The sequence below is a fragment of the Anastrepha obliqua genome, chromosome 6, assembly GCF_027943255.1.
Source record: "Anastrepha obliqua isolate idAnaObli1 chromosome 6, idAnaObli1_1.0, whole genome shotgun sequence".
Lineage (NCBI taxonomy): Eukaryota > Metazoa > Arthropoda > Insecta > Diptera > Tephritidae > Anastrepha > Anastrepha obliqua.
This window is the reverse complement of record NC_072897.1, coordinates 64,829,868-64,852,012: the sequence shown is the minus strand read 5'-3', so window position 1 is coordinate 64,852,012 and position 22,145 is coordinate 64,829,868. Positions and strand designations below refer to the sequence as shown.

The following is a 22,145-nucleotide window of genomic DNA, read 5'->3' as shown; positions in this document are numbered from 1 at the left end:
AATAGAAAAGAAAACAAAATAAACGGAATAAGAGAATTGAAGAAATTCCCAAAAACGCGCCTTAAGTTTATTTAGTTTGTAATAACTGCCGCGCGCACTTATATTTTTATTGTCTGTTTGCTTACAGACGGAATCGTTGAACTCTTTATTATTACTTTTTTTTCACCAAAAAAAAGTGTGTGGAATAAAGTCCACGTACCTTGGTAGGTCTGGAACAGAAAGTTCTTTGTCCACTGCTTTTTTTTGTTGTTTGGTATAGCCGATTCCGTTGCCTTCGTTGAGTTGCTTTGATGCTGGTGAGTGCTGGTTGGTGCTTGTTACAGGCGTAGGTGCTGGCTTAAAAATTCTTATTACTTTAAGAATCCTGCTCCAAGGACCATGTAACCATCGGATGGCGTCGCAGTTGTAAGAATTGAATGTGGTTCCTCCACGATCGCTCCGATGATATTTTTATAGAAAAGAAGGAAGTGTTATATCATCTATATTATTATTAATACGGAGAGCAAAATTTTGTCGTACCTTTTCTAGTATTCATGGTATAGTCAGAGAAAAAAGTTGAAACATATACCAATGGATAGCATCTGTGGAGACATATGGAGTGAATAGGTGCAGGTAAAATTAATCACACTATTTTACCTGTATTAATAGTGTGTTATATATTGTCGCACTGTAATGGTAATAGAGTTGTTTGTTTGAAAATTGCTATATACATACAGAGAACGTTAAATATAGAGAATTCTCACGAGCTACGAATAGTGTGAATTGTCAAAAATGAAGTCTAACCGCCGCCGGGGTGTGGTGAAACTTTTAACAGATATGTTTTACAGCGATTTCTCCTTTAGCATATTGGCCCTGCACAGTTTTTTGCTTCTGTAGGAAATCAAATTAACGAATAGCCGACGGCATTTTGCAAAGTATTTGCTTGTGTATTTTTATGTTCCCTTGATAAACGAAAATTTATTCAATTTGTATTTTCAGACAAAGGTGATTGATGAAGAAAAACACAGTCCTGCGAGGGTGAGTTTCTAGAATGGCTGTACTTGTTTCTTGTAGTTTTTTATGCGCTGAAAACGAATCTGACGTATACGTTGGGTATAACGTCTATTGGCGTAACTGAAACTGTTAATTTCAAAATGTCATAACTTTTTTTTTAAAAATCGTACAATAATTTTAAAAAATGGGTTTTAAAGCTAAAGAGTTGTACTATGCGACCTTTTCGTCGAAAATTGAAAAAAAAATTTTCTATCCCAAAAAGAATTATCGAAAATGGCTAAAATGGCCATTTTTTGACCTTTTACGCTTCTTTTACCAAAAATCCTGACGTGATGGAACATTTTGAAGGTCAGATTCGTTTTCAGCGCTTAGAAAACTACAAGAAACAAGTACAGCCATTCTAGAAACTGAAAAAAGTTAAATTTCGCAGGCCTGTGAAATGATTGAATATTTATTATATGCGCCAACATTTCAAATCAAAGTAACTTTAATATTTTGATTTAATTTACCTCTCACATTTTGGTATGTGCGTTTTAGTAAATTTAAAACTAAACAAATTTGATGAAAATTTTTACTAATATTTTGAGTCGAAATTAATTCATAGCATACAAGTGTTTTGGTATATCGACATATGTATGTATTTACATTTGAATATGCATTTATTTGTTCCTTTGGCAAACCAAATTTTTTTCAATTTACATTTTATTACAGGGAATAATAATATACATACATTTGTATGTATGCATTTTCTAGATAGTATAAAACTTTAAAATAAATAAAGGAAAACTTCAAAGAAACGTATTTGCATATGTATATGGGACAACTAAGTTCAATTGCATCTTTATTAAATATGTATATGTTGCACGCATATGTGTGCACTGAAGCAACATGACCTACCTCACGAGCATCGCCTTATATTTCATGTAAATAACCTAATGATCAAATTCCTGCCTCGCAAATGCTAAAACAAATTTCTTTTGAATATTCATGTACATATTTGTATGTGTGCGTATGTACACTTGGTGCCCATATCCCTTCAAACAAATCAAAAAATTCTGTATACAAAACGCTTCATTACCAGGCACACAGGAAGATGGCATATGCAAATATAAATATGTGAATTGAGTTCAAGCAAAACAATGCTTATTAATATACACTTATGCATGTGCATACAACCGCACACACAGGGCACTCACTTTATTCCTCAAAATGCGTATGTCGTTCAAAGCTAAAATTCTATGCCTAGCGACTACAAGAACAAAATGCAGTCATAGACGCAGGCGTAGCGGCCATCATTCTAGTTGACATAGCACTGAATAGTCGCGGCAGCGCCGAACAGTTTCAACTATTGTACTGTACAACAAAAGCTCATCATCAAAAAATTCATTGATAAATTCGAGCTTTCATAAAACGAGCCGCCCATATGTCAATTTTCTCGACAATTCGAAAATAGTCAATATTGGAATATTTCGCGTAGAATTATTTGCCAATATTTGATAAATCTTGAATTTTTGTCAAGTTGAGTGCCCGCGGCATCGTACATACATATGTATGCATCAATATTAGTAGGCTTGAACGTGTCCAGAAAGCCTTTGTGCGTTATGCATTGCGTTCTTTGAATTTCACTGATCCAAGTCTATCCTATAAAAGTCGGTGCTTGCTTATAAATCTAAAATCACTAGATATTAGAAGGACCATTCTCTCCATTACTTTCCTCTTCGATTTGATAAATGGGGTTATTAACTCCCCATCGCTACTCGAGAAAATCTATTTCAATATTCCTCAGCGAAGTTTACGGAATCATGATTTTTTCTGGTTAGGGATGGCAAGAACTAATTATGCGTCCAATGCTCCGATTTCTAGAACTCTGGGCGATTTTAATTCGCTTCCAAATCATACTGGCCTGGATTTCTGCTTCACAAAGAATCACTTCAAATTGGTTCTAAATGAATTGTTGAACTAAATTCTTAGTATTAATCTAATCTTCTTCTGTAAATTATAAAAAATGTATTCTTTTTCTTTCACTCATTATAATTGAAACTAGTTAATTATAAGTTTAATTTTACTTTGATTAATTTATTTAGCATTAATCTGTTTTCATAGTCTGTAAGAAACACTGTATTATTAGACTATTAATTAATTAAATAAATAAATAAATATATGTATGTAAATATGTCTTTCTAAATGCTCGACAGCCGCAGCTGCTGTGCGTCAAGTGCGCGCATGAGCATACAGTAAGTTGCAGAAGAAAACAAGTAGCTTAAAAAAAGGTCTGATTCGAATATTTTAATACTAAGAGAAAATTTGGAAACAATTATTTTATGTTAACTGATAGTAGGCAAATAGGTAATTAGTAGATTACTTTACGTATGTAGTTCTTGAATTGATAAAAAGTGCACAAAACCTGTGCATATATCTGCAAAGTTAGAAACTTCTCTGAAATCAGAGCATTTGAAGGTGCCTGTAAACATGTCAAGGTTACTGTACAAACAACAGTGATGGTAAATGGTTTTTTGAAAAATCCCTACACAGCCCAAAAAAAATCCCTACTTTTCCCTATGCTTACAACAAATTTTCCCTACGAAATTTCCTACGTTTTTTTCTCCTATAATGAGGCAATTGCAACATCAAAATTGAATTGTTTGCTTAAGATTTTTTTAAAATTTCGTACAGAGCTTCTGCAGTGCAATCAGTTCTTATTGGAATTAGATCCAGCAGCTTAACCACAAGCCGCTCGCTTTCCTCGTCGAAAAATCTCACCATGAGACATATATGCTTATTGAGGCCGATGTCTCTCATCGATCAGCGCAACATTATGCTCGGCGAAGAACATGCTAAGTCTTATTTCGAAATTTCTGGAACCATTTGGTTTACTCGCCTTATTTTAGATGTCTTTTTAATTGCTTTTATATTTTTTGGTGCATTTTTTGCATGAAATCTTACCGCAGATTTTTATTTTAAATGCACTTTTTTAATTTTACCCCGCTATTTAAAAATTTTTTTGTCCTTCTCGAAAATTCCCTACATTTACAGAATTTAAAAAAAATCTGTCCTTTTCCCTACACCCACATTTTTCGACAAAAATCCCTACATGTAGGGAATTTTCCCTACATTTACCATCACTGACAAACAATGCTGTGCTTATGAATGTGCGCTGCGGCTTTGAATGCGCGCTGGATTTCTTGAGAAGTTTAACCGTTTTATTTCGAGCTGTGGTTGGTGAGCATACATACACACAGCATATACATATGCGCAAATGTATATAAATTCACAAATTTACATTTGCATATGCCATCTTCCTGTGCGCCTGGTAATGAAGCGTTTTTTATAGAGGATTTTGATTCAGTTCAAGGGAATTCAACAAAGTTTTACAGACACCAGACAGACAGACATAACATATGTATATAATTTTGGATGATTTGGAAAATTCAAATATATAGGTCATATTAAAAAGCTACCTAACATTATTTGCTTCTAATCACCAACAAATTCTTATCGACTGCTGCTAAATTTACATAATTCAGCCCCTTACTGTTAACTTTTGGTGAAAAATGTGGCTGTGGTGTACCACGCGCGCAAAACGAGTACCCCTCGAAATTCCATACGTTCTTGTCATTGAGACTTCTCTATACATTAACGTTCTCTGATACATATATAATAGAATAGTGTGAAGATGAAATACAAAACAATATTGCCAAGTATATGTATACTAACTTTAGCCCGCAGGCCCGCTCGCGTAGGAGTAGTTTTGAGGGATTTAGGATATGTATATAAAAGAATTACAAACAATAATTTCGTAGAAAATAACTTTTTTATTAATAACCATAATATTACAATACCCGGCCTCCGTTGCTATGCCTCGTTGAATAAAATCAAAACAACTAATCAGAAAAATATAAAGCAAAATTATTTTTACTAATTTTCTATCTCAAACCGTTTTTGAACTTTGCATTTGGGTCATAGTTGAAAAGCTTATGCGGATTATGAAGTTTAGAGTGTGCTACAAATAGTGGGATTTAGGATATGTATATAAAAGAATTACAAACAATAATTTCATAAAAAATAATTTTTTATTAATAACCATAATATTACAATACCCGGCATTCGTTGCTATGCCACGTTGAATAAAATCAAAACAACCAATCAAAAAAATATCAAGCAAAATTATTTTTATTAATTTTCTATCTCAAACCGTTTTTGAACTTTGCATTTGGGTCATAGTTGAACAGCTTATGCGGATTATGAAGTCTAGAGTGTGCTATAAATAGCGGGAAATAGGAAAAACTAAGATTTTTTAGATTAAATTTAAGCAAATATTCGATTATTAGTGACGAATGAGAGTGGAGGCGCGGCCTGGGGGCTGTGGGAAGGGAGCTCCATCATAAAAACATGCCCATAACCTTCATTGGGTGAAAATATGAATGTATAAACAGAGAACGTTAAATATAGAGAATTCTCACGAGCTACGAATAGTGTGAATTGTCAAAAATGAAGTGAAACCGCGAACACTATTTCACCTCGCTTAACTCGACAGCGGGGAAGTTCTTAACAGAGCTGATTACAGTGAATTATGTACAAGTACATTGGCTATGCTCAATTTTTGGTTTCTGTATGAAATCAAATTGACGAATGCCGACGGCATTTTGCAAGGCATTTGCTTGTGCATTTCTATGTTCCCTTGATAAACGAAAATTTATTCAATTTATATTTTCAAACAAATACAACCAAATAAAGATTTAATCCAACATTTAAATCAAAGTAACTTTAATGTTTGTTGCTTTAATTTTAAAAGAAAAATTTAAACAAATTACATTAAAAAACGACCTCACATTTTGTTGTGTGCGTTTTAGTAAATTTGATGAAAATTTTTACTAATTTTTCGAGTCGAAATTAATTTTAGAGCATATTGCATTCAAAGAACATATTGGTATATTGATGAATATATATTATATGTATATCAATATATGTATATATACATATATTATGATAGTTATATTTGTGCAAAAGTTCAATTGCATCTTCAATTCTTATAGTGATGTATGTGCACACGCACTGCAGCAACAATGACCTATCTCACGACGCATTGCCTTATCATATTTATGTACATTTGAATATGCATTTTTTGTTCCTTTGCCAAACGAAATTTTTTTCAATTTACATACATATGTATGTATATTACAGGGAATAATTCATGTATGTATGCATTTTATAGATAGTACAAAAGTTTGAAATTTAAAATAAATAAAAGAAAACTTCAAAGAAACGTATTTGCATACATATATTACGTATTTGGGACAACTAAGTTCTATTGCATCTTTAATAAATATAGTGTTGCACGCATATGTATGCACTGAAGCAACATGACCTACCTCACGAGCATCGCCTTATCATATTTCATGCAATAATTAGGGAGTAAATATTCGAATGATCGAATTCCAGCAAATGCTAAAACAACTTCTTCTGCATATTCATCGACGTGTGTGCATGTGTGTATATGCACACTTGATCCCCCCTACTATACCTATCTGTATCTATGTATATCAATTGATCAAATCAATAAATTCTGTATACAAAACGCTTCATTACCAAATGTGCCAATGAATGTGCGCTGCGCCTATGAATGCGCGCTGGATTTCTTGAGAAGTCTACCGTTTTATTTTGAGCTGTCGCTAGTGAGCATACATACACACAGCATATACATATGCGCAAATGTATATAAATTCACAAATTTACATTTGCATATGCCATCTTCCTGTGCGCCTGGTAATGAAGCGTTTTCTATAGAGGATTTGTATTCAGTTAAGGGATTCAACAAAGTTTTACAGACACCAGACAGACAGACATAACATATGTATATAATTTTGGATGATTTGGAAAAATTCAAATATATAGGTCATATTAAAAAGCTACCTAACATTCTTTGCTTCTAATCACCAACAAATTCTTATCGACTGCTGCTAAATTTACATAAATCAGCCCCTCACTGTTAATTTTTGTTGAAAAATGTGGCTATGGTGAAATTGTCTTCGCGAGACGAGTACCCCTCGAAATTCCATACGTTCCTGTCATTGAGACTTCTCTATACATTAACGTTCTCTGGTATAAACATGTTTACGTCATTTGGTGTTGTCGTTTCGTAGTGATGCGCGGACAACGTACAGACATTCACCTTTATAGTATAGATTTTCGCATAATATCATAGAGTAGTGTGAAGATGAAATACAAAACAATATTGTTATGTATATACATAGGTACATACTACGAGTATATAGCCGATCTGTTGCCATACGCATATAAATGTTGAAACGTATAAGCGAATAGTGTGAAGACGGAATAAGAAACAAAGCTTTATATGTATTTACTATAGCTGCACTGTTTCTCATTTCGTTTTCACAGTATTCGTTTATGCGTTTCAATAGCTGATCAGTTGTTGCAAGGTAATGTTTTTATGTATTAAAAGTTTATTTGTTCGTACATTTGTATGGGCAAATAATTTTGGCGTCACTTCTTATCTCTTTTCATAATATTAATTAGAAAAGGATGGTGTGTGACGATAGTGTATCATAATTGCAAACAAAAAAAGAACATTTCATTCTATTAAGAATTGTGAAGGAAGTGTAAAGTGAATTGTGTTTCAAACAAAAATTGAGAGTAAGTATTAATTATAGATTAATTTTAATATGGAAAAGAGTGCTTCGAATGAAAATAAAATATTTTGTAAATTGAGATTTGTTTTAATTTTATTGGTGATTGAACAAAAAAAAAGCTTTACGCAAGTAAAATGCCACATCAAACGAAAAAAAAGATTATTTAGATTTGTTTAAACGGTAATTTTGGAAGATTTAGACAACTTTTTTGGTGCGTAATTTTTTCATAACGGAAGTTTCAGTGGTGATTGAACAAACGACCAATTTTTTTTATATTTTTTGGACATTTTTTATATACATTTCTATGAAAAAAAGAGGTTGTCTGTAAAGTCGGTTTACTGACGATAGTTTAACGTGACGTCATAAGAAAATACTGATGTAATGCTTGCATTTTTCAAAACTAAATTTTAATTTTATTTGTTTGATATATATTTTGTATGGATATAGAGAAGGAGGTAAATCGAATCGCAATGGAATAGGTCAAGTTACATTTACACAAACGTGAAAAATTACGAAACAATAAATGAAAATTCATGAAAGATATGTTCAATTTCGATTGTGCATCACACGTTCATAAGTCAACAACACTAAGAGGCACCATCATCGATTTGATTTTTTCAACACACATTACACTCGAAACACTCCCTTTCATTTCCTACTTTTCCTATCATCGTCCTATTCTCAACAGAGAAATGGTTCATTACCATGCACACAGGAAGAAGGCATATGCAAATACAAATATGTAAACTTATAGTAATGTGATATTTAACTTCTTACTATTTGTGTTAATCTAGTTATAAATTCTGTAAGGATGATGATGATACAATTGGTTTTATTTTAAATTATTCAAGTAAATTAAATTATTAATCCTCATAGAGAAATGGTACATTACCATGCACACAGGAAAAAGGCATATTCAAATACAAATATGTGAACTTATATACATATGCGCATATACATACATATATATGTTCACTCAAGTAGGAGAGAGCCAGATGTCGAACGTTGCCGAACGCAGGTTCCGATTGTGCCTCTTTGTCGTTCGTTCCGGGCTATCTTGCAATAAGAGCAAGGTACATTCGCTTACATTTGCTTGCGTACAGAATAGATTCGTACATTTGATATGTCCATATGATTTGTATGTATCTTTACATATAGTTACATGATCACCCTATTCCTATATTATACCTACTCTTATATTTAATTACTTATGCTAACTCTTATGTAAACCAACAACATACTTTCTCACACTCTACACCCACACGCTTACTCACGCACTCAACATACACACAACATGCATTCCTACATTCATTGCTAGTTTTACTTTCTCCCATTCTCATTAAATGTTAAATATTATTGTAGTTAAGCTTTAAGTTAAGACGAGTTTTGTAAGAAAGTAGAGTTCAATAAAGTTCTTTGTCACAAGAAGACGTTTGACATCTTTTCTGGCGCAGTCCATCGCGAACCTTACACGCACTGCAAAATTTTAAATTTAAATAAAAAAAAAAAGTTAATTACATTGTTCGAAAAGAACTTCTGTATTATAATAAAAATTTATTGTGATTAACGCAAACATTTTAAAAGGCAAATGCTTGAAAAAAGCAAAAGCCAGAAAAACAAATTTTTGGAAAGAAAGTGAAAATCAAATTATTTGATTAAGTGATCAAAATTTATTGTGATTAACGCAAACATTTTAAAAGGCAAATGCTTGAAAAAAGCAAAAGCCAGAAAAACAAATTTTCGGAAAGAAAGTGAAAATCAAATTATTTGATTAAGTGAATAAATAAATGAATTGAAATTCAAAAATAAAAACTTGCTGTGAAAGAAATTATTAGAAACTGTAAAGTGAAAAAAACGGTAAATCAAAAGCCGTTATAATTAACTAAGAGAGAAAAAACAAAAAACAACAACAGCAGCAGCAGGTGTTACCCACATCACCACCAACAGCTGTCACACCTGCACCATTTCCAGTGCATACACCACAGCAATTGCAAGAGCAACAACAATTGCAAGCGCAGCATCAAGTACAGTCGATGCCACCTCAGCCGCAAATGCAGACACCTTTAACAGCAGTGCAGCAGCAAATTTTGAATAGCTGAGAGTCAAGCGGGAGTGATCCGGACTTATGTACATATGTGTATATATTTGAGCAAATTTTGAATAGCTGAGAGTCAAGCGGGAGTGATCCGGACTTATGTATGTTTATGTTATATGCAATATATATGTACGTAATTAACATTTAAAGCCAACAAACATAATTTTTCTAGTATATTTGTAGAAACTCATTGTTTAATTTATATAACATTTCATTTAAATCAGTTGAGCAAAGATGGATAGTTTAGACATGAATATAAAATTTAAGCTTATTTCCTCTAACATAAATAGCATTCCTCCATATGATGGAAACAGAGATGCATTATTAAATTTTGTACAGCGTATAGATTACATGTGCCCAATGTTAGACACTTTTACTGCTCAAGAATATAAAATTCTATTAATTGGTCAAATTAAAGATAAAATTATTGGAAACGCTAGGAGATCTCTTTTAATAAATGGAAACCCGGATACTTGGCCGGAAGTTAAAAGAGTTCTTATAGATAACCATGGCGAAAAAAATTCGGTTGACGAACTCATTGACAAAATTAGAATCTGTAGATGTGATTCGACAATTGAAGCTTTTTATAATTCACTTAATACTTTGTTATGTCGGTTAAATAACGCGTCAATACTTTGCACAAATAGTACTTCCAGTGAAAGCAATGCCAGAATTGCTTTGAATTCATTTAAACATGGTTTACCCGAACCTGTCAAAAGTATTATTGTTAGTAGGAATCCTAAAACTTTAAAAGACGCATATGATATTATAAAATCAAATGGTTACTGAAACTATAAAAATCAGCAAAAATTTTTTTTTAACAGTTGTTCGCTTAACAGAAGCAGCAACTTAGAACATAATGCTAATAACATGAATTTTGCTACTCAACAACGTAGACAGCAACATAGTTATAACAGAGGACCTAATATGAACCAATATCATAATCAACAGAACAGCCAGCTGTTCAATAACAGCAATATAAGAAATAGAGCAAACGATGCATTAAGTCAACAGCGTAGACAACAGTACAACAACAATAGCATTAATAACAATCACCGACAACCAAATTTTAATAGCAACAACAGTAACCAAACAAATAGAACAAATCGTAGCTCTGGTAGTTTTCTTAATCAAAATAACAGTAATGAAAGACTTTTCAATAACAGAAATTATAACAATGTAGAACCCATGGAAATAGGAGTCAACGAAAACGAACAAAATTTTCAATTACAGGGCCCAGAAAATTACCCTATATAACAATTAAAACAAACGTAAGAAAACTTAGGTTTATAGTAGATACTGGTGCAGAATTTAGCATTATAAATCCAAATATTTGCAATCCCAAGTGGAGAGTAAAATCACGTTCTATCACCTTAAAAGTAATAAATCGACCTGTTACTACAGACGTACAGTATAGCTTTCCATTGTTCAAAGAATTTAATAAACCAAATTTTAATGTTAGTTTTCTAGAATTTAATTTTCATAAGTATTTTGATGGTCTACTAGGTAACAATATTTTGCTTAATTTGAAATGTAAAATCGACTATGAAAACAGGGTATTAGTAACAAAAGATGCAACTTTACCAATTTATTTTTGTGAAGAAGAGGAAATTACTGTAGATAATTATCTGAAAAATGAAAATTTGCAAATATTTGTCAATGAAGAAGTAGAACTCACAGAAGACTCAGTATCTAATATGTTTCCTAGGCACTTAAATTCAAAGGACCAACAAGTTTTAAAGACTGTTGTAAATAAGTTTAGTGATATTTTTTATAAAGATGGTGAAAACTTACCTTTCAGTAGTGAAATCCGTCATCGTATCTTAACAAAAACTGACACTCCTATTTATAGCAAACTGTATAGATACCCTGTGATACATCGGGCAGAAGTAGACAGGCAAATACAGGAAATGCTAGCGCAAAATATAATATCTCCGAGTTGTAGTCCTTACAATTCCCCACTATGGGTTGTACCAAAAAAAAAAACAGACAACGGCGGTAAACAAAAATGGAGAATTGTAATCGACTACAGAAAATTAAATGAGCAAACAGTAGACGATAAATTCCCACTTCCAAATATGGAAGACATATTTGATAAGTTGGGTAAATGTTGTTACTTTAGCACAATAGATCTCGCTAAGGGATTCCACCAGATTGAGGTACACCCCGAGGATAGGGCTAAGACAGCTTTTTCAACTGCAAGTGGCCATTACGAATTTAATCGTATGCCATTTGGCCTAAAGACAGCCCCTGCAACATTCCAACGTTTAATTAACCATGTATTAAGAGATCATATCAACAAAATTTGCGTTGTATACCTTGATGATATTTTAATATTTTCCACTAGTTTTCAGGAACACATTGATTCCATTAAAAAAATATTTAACACTTTACGAGAATCAAATTTAAAGGTACAAATAAATAAATGCCATTTCGCTGCATTGACCACAAAATTTTTAGGACACCTTGTAACAGGTGAAGGTATAAAACCTGATCCCTCAAAAATTGAGGCAATTCATAGAATGCAACCACCTTCAAACATAAAGGAAATCAAACGATTTTTAGGCATCACCGGTTATTATCGCAAATTTATGCAAAAATGCTTTATTAGATTTTAAGAGCCAAGAATTTCTTAATTCGTTCGAGACACTAAAGAAACTTATTACTAGTGAGCCAGTGTTACAACCACCAGATTTTAACAAAAAGTTCATCCTTACAACGGATGCTTCACAATTCGCAATTGGGTCAGTTTTAAGCCAACAAGGCCACCCAATTTGTTATGCTTCGCGAACGTTGTCTGACCATGAAATTCGCTACTCAACCATAGAAAAAGAAGCTCTTGCTGTTGTATGGTCCGTGAAACATTTTCATACATATTTGTACGGTCGCAAATTTCTAATTCAGACTGACCACCGACCTTTAGTTTGGCTACACAATATTAAGGAACCAAACATGAAGCTACAAAGGTGGAACATCTTTCTTAATGAGTACGACTTTGATATATCACATATTAAAGGCAAAGATAATACAGTTGATGATGTGCTAAGTAGATACTGTGTAAATAAAAATTTGGAAAATATAAATGTTTTTAATAGCCAATTAGGTGAAGCGAATAAATTTAATGGAAACAGTGACGATCAAGTTGATATTATGTCAACAGCTGCAACAATACACAGCGCATTTGAAGATAATTTGAATTACATATTTATTACTGAAAAACCAGTAAACTATTACAAAAATCAATTATACTTAGGTTATGGAAAAAAAGAGAAATGTGTACTAAAAATCGTAAACAAAAAGTGTCAAAATCACGTACAAATTACCTCGGATACAGATCTTAGGAATATCATGGAAAATATATTAATAGATAAAGGAATAATGTGTATGTATTGCGAAGATGATGACCTTTTTATCGAATTTCAGAATATCTATCTTAGAAACTTTAATAATAATTCTTTAACTTTATATCGATCAAACATTAAGCTAATTGAAATTACCGACAAAAACGATATATTGACTATCATTGAAAATGAGCATATTCGCAATAATCACAGAGGTATACAGGAAGTATTTTTAGAGCTGAAGAATAAATATTTTTACCCGAAGCTTTATAAAATGATAACACTCTACATTAACAATTGTTCGATTTGCGCTATAGCCAAGCACGATAGAAACCCCCTAAAACTTCCTTATCAAATTACAGAAACCCCTACACACTTTAATGACATAGTTCACATAGATATTTGGTACCCTTGCAGAAATAAAATGTATTTAACCACTATAGACAAATTCTCGAAATATGCAACATTTCATAAATTAAATGATAGAAATTGGATTGCGATTCTAGCAGCTTTAAAAGAACGAATTTTATTTTTAGGGAAAATGAATAAACTCATCTTCGATAACGAGCGTTGCATACTACATAGCGCTGTTAAATTATTTTTAAGTGAAGAAAATATTGAGCCACACGTAACCACGCCTTACCTTAAGACAGGTAATTCTGACATTGAACGCTTACATGGTACGCTTAATGAACATTTACGGATATTAGAAGCTGACACCACTAAAAAAACAATAGACTTAGACGAGAAACTTTTTAAAATCTTTAATGCTTACAATAGAACAATTCATTCTACAACAAAAAGGCGACCAATTGATTTTATAATAAAAAATTATGATAAAGAAGAGATAAGTAAATTATGCAAAGAATATGAACAACAAAAAATCAAAAGAATAAGTAAGTTGAATAAAGATAGAAAAGCTGAGCCAAAACAAATAGAAAACATTGTTCTTAATAGGCAAATTGCGAAAACAAAACCTAAATATAAGAAACTCGAAAAATATGATCGCCAAGGTAACTATGTTGTGGATTCTTCAAATAATAGAAAAATAAAATATTATAAAAGCCAATTTAAACGAAAATACAACTTGAGCACTGAAAATGTTAATTAATTTCATTGTAACTTAACCATACTACTTTCAACAATTAAAAATAAACTAAAATAGATATTTGCGAGGACACAAATAACTTAAGGGTGGAGGAGTTACATGATCACCCTATTCCTATATTATACCTACTCTTATATTTAATTACTTATGCTAACTCTTATGTAAACCAACAACATACTTTCTCACACTCTACACCCACACGCTTACTCACGCACTCAACATACACACAACATGCATTCCTACATTCATTGCTAGTTTTACTTTCTCCCATTCTCATTAAATGTTAAATATTATTGTAGTTAAGCTTTAAGTTAAGAAGAGTTTTGTAAGAAAGTAGAGTTCAATAAAGTTCTTTGTCACAAGAAGAAGTTTGACATCTTTTCTATATAGATATGTTCTCTTTGTTTGAAAATTGCGCGAAATTGTATGTATGCATGTTTATATGTATTGGCATAGGACATACATATGTATATTAGACTATGAAAATTGCACCAAAGTATATGTATGTATGCATGTTTATATACATTTACTAGCAACCCGCCCGGCTTTGCGCGGGTATAAAATATATACCCTATGTCACTCACTGAAAAAATGATTAAAATCGATCCAGTAGTTTTGGCTTATTCATTACTGCCCGTAGCCCGCACGCGTTAAATTTGGAGTAACACAATTCCCGTTTCTTTACAGCATGAAGATTTCCTGCTATCTTTGGAATATCTAAATTCATACCCTACACTTTTACATATTTACTTATTGCATTTTTACAACAATTAATATATTACAGAATGTCTTTATATACAACGTTCATAGCTTTCTTGTCATTAGACAATACAAACATGTTTTCTCTAGAGGTTACTCTTGCAAGAGCGACATACAGTTGGTCATGTGAAAAACAATCAACGCTCAAATCTAGGCCTGGCAGGTTTGACCCTGAGATTTATTAATGGTCATTGCAAAATATGTCTTTACCGGAAATTGTAAGCGTTTAAATTGGAATGGTAGATCCGATGGTATCAGAGGGATTCGGGGAATCAATACATCTTCTCCGGTACCACATCCTGTGAGTATTGTGCACTCTATTATGAAAGTTTTCAGTGATTTTACCAGCAAACGCGTGCCATTGCAAAGTTTAGGTGGATTTAGTTTTCTTAATAAAATAACAGGAAACCCTATTTTCAGCTCCATTTTGTGAGGAGGGAGTCCAGACGGGTTCAAAGAATTTAGAAATTCTGTAGGAAAATGAACAGCTTCTTCCAAATCGAGAACAGTATCGACCGAGTAGTATATTTTCGTCGGCGCATCAATCTTTGAAATATTCAAGTTATTTACTTTATCTACTTGTTCGTTAGTTGGTGACAGAATAGCTCTTTCTTTAAACCAAGATATTGTCTTATAACTTAAGTTATCAATGTCAGGATAGACATTGTTGACCAACTCTTGGATGTTGTCTATCAAAACACAAAGGCTTTCTAGGTTAATCCTTCCCTCACTTTGTGTTAATTCCCATTGCCAACTTTTAGCAGCATCTCTGGAAATAGCCTGTTCTCACGTGAAGATGACGAAACCCTCATATTAGTTTTAAGCTCTAATTTATTGACATGCGACCAAAGATGGGATCTTTTTAGCGAATCATTTGTTTCGTCAGCACGTGTTCCTCGAGTCACAACTGGTAGGATTTGACGGAAATCTCCTGATAACAGAATTGTACATCCACCCATAGGTGAATTTTTGTTGCGCAAATCGCGCATAGTCCTATCCAGTGCTGCAACAGACGTCTTGTTTGACATGGTAGCTTCGTCCCAGACTATTAATGAGCAGTCACGCATCAATTTTCCTGTATTGCTCTGTTTAGAAACACTACAGACGCTGTTATCATAATCGTTGGCGATTTTCAGCGGGAGCTTGGATGTAGAGTGTGCGGTTCGGCCCCTTCCAAAAGAGTAGCGGCAATGCCGGATGACGCAACAGCTAACGCAAATTTTCCGGTAGATCTCCGTTTTTTTAAAGCAGATTGATTAAAAATGTTTTTCCTGTGCCTCCTGGGGCATCAAGCAAAAACAATTTCCCTTCATTGTTATTAATTGTTGGTAGTAATGTAGTGAATACTTTTTTCTGATCGATGTTTAATCGTGGCTCATCTTGAGCTATATTTTGTAAAAGTCTCGTTTGATCGTATGATGTTTCTCTTGTGTATCCGGCACTTTTAGTTAAATCAGAGTTAGTAGTATTAGCTGGCATCGGCAGCCCAAAATCCTTGATCGTTTTACCCGAAATTAATTGCACTACCCGCCGTTGCCTGATCTCCCATCGGGCGCGTCCCAGGTGGTGGATAGGGAGCCCTGGCATCACAAGAGTGGCCTTCCCTGATGGGGTAGGTTCAACACTCGTGTGATGACTCAAAGTTGGCATAGAATCAGGGTGCCATCCGCGAACCAAACTGGCTAGGGAGGAGTCCTGAACAAAAACCGAAAAGGTAATGGAAAACGATGGATTAACTACTCCAGGTGGAATCCACACAAGTGGCAATCCACCCGCTTCGGCGGCAGGGGCATGGATTCTGGAGGCCCCAACCATTACCTAAGTCTCTCAGCTCTACGAGCGAGAGCGCATCCTGGAGGAGACGGGGGTTGCTATCGCAATCTCCTCTCCTTCAGAGTCTGAAAAACGTTTCCCTGCTTCTGAGGGCCTGAGTTGTGAGGTCTCTTCGGTGGCTGCACGACCTCCCAAAGAAGCAGGGAAATCGAAGAGCGCGGCAAGGAGGAAGAGAAGAAAGCGGCGGGCAGAGCTCGTGCGGGAGGAATCCTCATGTGGCTCGGCCGGCCCTTCTGCGTCTGTGTCTTCCAAACGACCTTGGTCAGCGGAAGTGACACCCACGGAAGCTACCGGGTCTTCGGTGGGCACAGGCACTCCCAAGTTGTCTCGCTCTCGAGGCAAGCGGAGAAGGACGCCGGCTGAAAGCACCTCCCTGCCCTGCGGTTGCCGCCAATGGCCGAGCCACGACCCCCAAGGTACGAGCGCGGTCTTGGCGCCAGTCAATGTGGCGGGAAAAGGTTCTGCTGAGCCACGTCTCTATCGGCGCCTCGACAAAATGTCCAGCACAGCTGTCTGCCCGGCGAAATCTTCGTCAGTGAAGGATCGGGAGCTGGACCTTCGCCCAAGCACATCCAAGGGTGCGGCCAACCCATCCTATAGCGAGAAGGCTGCTGGCCCACGACCTGTGGCTGTGATTGGAAAACTGGGGCCTGACCATCAGCTGACGGATGCAGAAATCAAATACTGCAAAAGCCAGCTGATGCGTCGGGTTATTGCCTCCGGTCCGGAAGCCAACGCGAAGGGCTATGAGACAAAGGACGGCACCATAAAGGTGGCGTGCGCGTCTCTGGCCAACTTCGAGTGGATCAGGACCGTGGTCAATAACGTGCCCCCCATGGGGACCACTCGCTTCGCAGTCTACAGCGAGGAGAGTGTACCCCTCAGGAAGGCCATCTGCTGGATTCCGGATCCAGACCTGTCTACGGCGGATGTCCTATCCTGTCTACGTGCCCAGAATCCGGGCATCAACACGAGGCTTTGGCGAGTCGTCTCGTACACCAAGAGTAAAAACCGGGACGGGAAGGAAGGGGCTACTCTTGTAGTGCGAGTGGACGAGGCCAGTGTTGATGTCATGGGCTCACGGTACGGGAACCGTCTGAGTCTCTTCTTTGGGATGGCCAGCTTCCATGTCTTTCCCAAATGATTGACTCGGGCGATTCCTGTAGCTATCGTCCCTTGACGGTGACGCAAATTAATTTGCAGCATTCCAAAGCCGCTACTGCACTACTAAGTAGAAGGCTTTCCCAGCTGCACACATTACCCCACATAACAGCAGTGCAAGAGCCCTGGGTCTTTAGGGGCCGTCTCTGTGGCTTAAGTGCGCTGAAAGGGGCCACGTTACTATATGACAGGAGTTCTAGCAGACCTAGGACCGGTCTTATAGTATCATCCCATCTCACTGTGACGGGTCTTGAGCAATTCTGTTGCCAAGACCTGGTAGCGGCTGAGGTGTGTTATAGAGGTAGACGCGGATGGTCGAAGTTTGTGATTGCATCTGCTTATTTTCCTTACGATGCTCTGGAAGGGCCACCACCCGGGAAGCCCACTAGTCTCGTGAGGTTCTGTGAGTGGCGCAGTCTGGGCCTAATCCTATGTTGCGATGCTAATGCCCAGCATACAATCTGGGGCAGCATAAAGTGCAATGGACGGGGCTCTCGACTATTTGAATTTATCGCGTCCTCCTGCCTAGACATACAAAAAAAGGGCTCACAGCCAACGTTTGTAACGTCTAGAAGACAGGAGGTGATTGATCTAACCCTATCAAACTCAAAACTTGGGTGGTCAATCAAGAACTGGAGAGTCCTTGCCGAAGATTCGTGCTCGGACCACAGGTACATTGAGTTTCAGTGTGGCGAGGAGGCACAAATGCCATTGCCCTCTAGAAACCCAAGAAAAACAGACTGGCAGAAGCTTAGGGAGGCGTTGCGGGACCTTGACGTTGCGCCACCAAGACTTCGAAAAGAACAGGCCATTGAGGCGGCTGTTGAGAAACTCAACGCTGCCCTAACCGACTGTTTTGAATCAGCCTGTCCAGCTCGACCTCTCCCGAGCCGGACTCCCGTTCCGTGGTGGAACCAAGAGCTCCAGATGTTGAGGCGTGAGTCGAGAAAACTTCTAAACCGGGCCCTCAAGACTAACCTTGCAGAGGACTGGGAGCGATACCGTGATGTTCAGAAGAACTACAAGAGGCTTATTCGGGAATCGAAAAAAGCCTTATATAGGGAATTCTGCAGCGGTATTGAATCTCTGAGTGACACGGCGAAGTTGGTTAGGATCCTGAAAAGGGACCCAACGGCAAAGCTGGGGTCACTTAGGAAATCTGATGGCTCCTTCACGGAGCGGAAAAGTGAGACACTCAGCTTGCTGATGGAGGTTGGAACAGACAACTACACCAGCCCCAAAAGCTTAACACCAATCAGCATGACCTCTTTCATGCTGAAAAGTCTCGAACGACTGGTGGAACTGCGCATACGTCAGAAGTCGCTGAAGGCTCACCCTCTGTCTCTATTTCAGCATGCCTATCAGAGTGGAAAATCCTGCGAGTCGGCACTGCAAAACCTTGTTGCTGGGATAGAGCTGGCCATCGACAGGAGGGACTACGCTATGGGCATCTTTTTAGACATAGAGGAGGCGTTTGATAATGCCACTTTTGATAGTATGTGTAACTCTGCTAGTAGGCACGGCGTAGACCGGGTGCTAGTAAATTGGATTCATTCGACGCTGGCCCAAAGAATCGTTTCGGTGCGAGCAGAGGAAGATCTGCTGGTGTCATCTGGGGTTAACAGAGGCTGCCCCCAAGGCGGTGTGCTGTCTCCGTTACTCTGGTGCATGGTAATTGATCCTCTACTCACCACCTTAAACGATTCGGGAGTCTACGCACAAGCATATGCGGACGACGTTGCTTGTTTGGTAACAGGCTCCTCGCTTATGAACATCTGCAGGAAAGTGCAGAAAACTCTGGATCGGATTGACACTTGGTGCTGTGCGAACGGGCTGTCGGCAAATCCCGCCAAGACTGGTATTGTCCTCTTTACCAGAAGGAGGAAGCTTGACGGAATCGTTCTGCCAAGGCCAAAAGGAGTCACAATCCAGCTATCCAAGGAAATTAAATATCTAGGAGTAATGCTCGATAGTAAGCTCCTATGGAAATCACAAGTTGAGACAAAGGCATCCAAAGCGCTGACAGCTTTCTGGCAGTGCAAAGGTGTCTTTGGGAAAACGTGGGGTCTCTCTCCTAGCAAGGTCCTATGGATCTACACAGCTATGATAAGACCCATTATCACCTATGCATCAGTGGTCTGGATGAGTAGACTATCCCTAGTGGGAGTCAGGAGGACCTTATCGAGACTACAACGCACTGTGGCCATCTGTTGCACCGGAGCTTTTCCGACTACTTCAGGCCCGGCACTAGATGCTCTGATTGGTTTACCACCACTTGACGCTTTCATCCGAGGAGAGACCCTGAAGGCCATCTGCAGACTGAAACACAGTGGGAACTGGTACGGCCCTTGTCCGGCATTGGAACACAGAGAAGGCATGGACATCGATCCAACGATTCTCTCCATGCCCCTTGACTCAATGCCATCAAGAGTCGTACTTGAAAAGAGATACAGTGTAGTGCTACCAGAGGCTCAGTTGTGGGGAGACTCAGAAAATGAGCCCGGCAAACACTGTTTTCGCATTTTTACGGATGGCTCCAGGACCGAGCATGGCTCCGGCTCTGGGGTCTACGTGGAATCCAGCGGGGCAAAACTGCACTTTGCTCTTGGAATGCATGCATCTGTGTTTCAAGCGGAGGTGTATGCAGTTCAAGAAGCGATGAACTTTGTTGTGGAAAAACGATGGAGATCTATATGTGTCTGCAGCGACAGCCAAGCAGCGCTTATGGCCTTAGACAGCCCTCAAACCACATCAGGGGTAGTGAAGTCCTGTAAATCCAGGCTGAACTATGTCGGCAGACATAACAGCCTGATGCTAACATGGGTCCCGGGACACGTGGGTATCGCGGGTAACGAGACCTCTGACTCCTTAGCTAAGATGGGCTCTGAAGCCAACTTCTTTGGGCCAGAGCCCGCTTTGCCACTCCCCTCTGCGGCCATCACGGCCACGGTTAGCAAATGGGTAACTACTACCCACAAGCGAGCTTGGCAGGCTGAGAGAGGCTGCAGATGGACTTTACTGATGTTACCTGTCATGTCCGATCGACTGTCGCAAACCCTTCTGTCATTAAGCAGAGGGGAGTGCAGACGGCTGGTTGGACTGATAACGGGCCACTTTCAGTGGGCGACACACATAGAATGGTTCGGCATCTCAGACAGTGTACTCTGCCCAGCTTGGTGGATGGCGGACCACTTCCTGTGCGTCTGCCCCACCTTCGCTCGAATCAGGTTTGAGGTCTTTGGCACTGATGTGTTAAGAAGCGACCATCTAGGCTCCTTGGCACCACAAGATCTACTCAGATTTCTTCGGAGATCGGGTAGATTTAAAGAAAATTAAAAGGGAATCCAAGTGTAGTACAATGGACTCAATTAATGTCTGAGTGCTGCACAAAAAAAAAAAAAAACAAAAAAAAAAAAAACCGCCGTAGCCGAATGGGTTGATGCGTGATTACCATTCGGAATTCACAGAGAGGTCGTTGGTTCGAATCTCGGTGCAAGCAAAATTAATAAAAAAAAAACAAACATTTTTCTAATAGCGGTCGCCCCTCGGCAGGCAATGGCAAACCTCCGAGTGTATTTCTGCCATGAAAAAGCTCCTCATAAAAATATCTGCCGTTCGGACTCGGCTAGAAACTGTACGTCCCTCCTTTGTGGAACAACATCAAGACGCACACCACAAATAGGAGGAGGAGCTCGGCCAAACACCTAACAGAAATGTACGCGCCAATTATTATTTTTTTTTTTATTTTTTTTTTTTTAATTGCACTATTTTATTTAATTCAAATAATTCTTCGTCATTTTTTTTTTTTAATTGCACTATTTTGTTTAATTCAAATAATTCTTCGTCAAATATGTTTTGGTCATATTGTACATCAACAGAGTTTAACTCTTGCCGTCGCCGAATTAGAATATCACTGGCCATATTTTCTTGAAATTTATTCCATAGACTAACAGAATCAGTTACTTTACAAAACACTACTATGACGGCAAATGATGTAGCTGAACTACAAACAGCTGCTTCTGATAATGTATTTTCCCAGTGAGAATCTTCTTCCAAGAGCCCCATAGCTTTGCATGCTGCTTGATAAGTATTGTAAACAACGCCTTGTGAAGTTCTTAGGTGAGCAAAGGATGTCGGGCCTTTTACAATATGAAGTAACATTCTCAGATAAAAGCATTCGCTGTTGTTGGGATGAATCACAATCGAGC

The 22,145-nt window shown here is 37.4% G+C and overlaps 1 pseudogene; it reads left to right on the top strand.

The window, feature by feature from the left end:
* The first annotated feature begins 9,969 nt into the window (after nucleotides 1-9,969).
* Nucleotides 9,970-10,992, top strand: LOC129250643 (putative uncharacterized protein DDB_G0289263; annotated as a pseudogene).
* The last annotated feature ends 11,153 nt before the right edge of the window (nucleotides 10,993-22,145 follow it).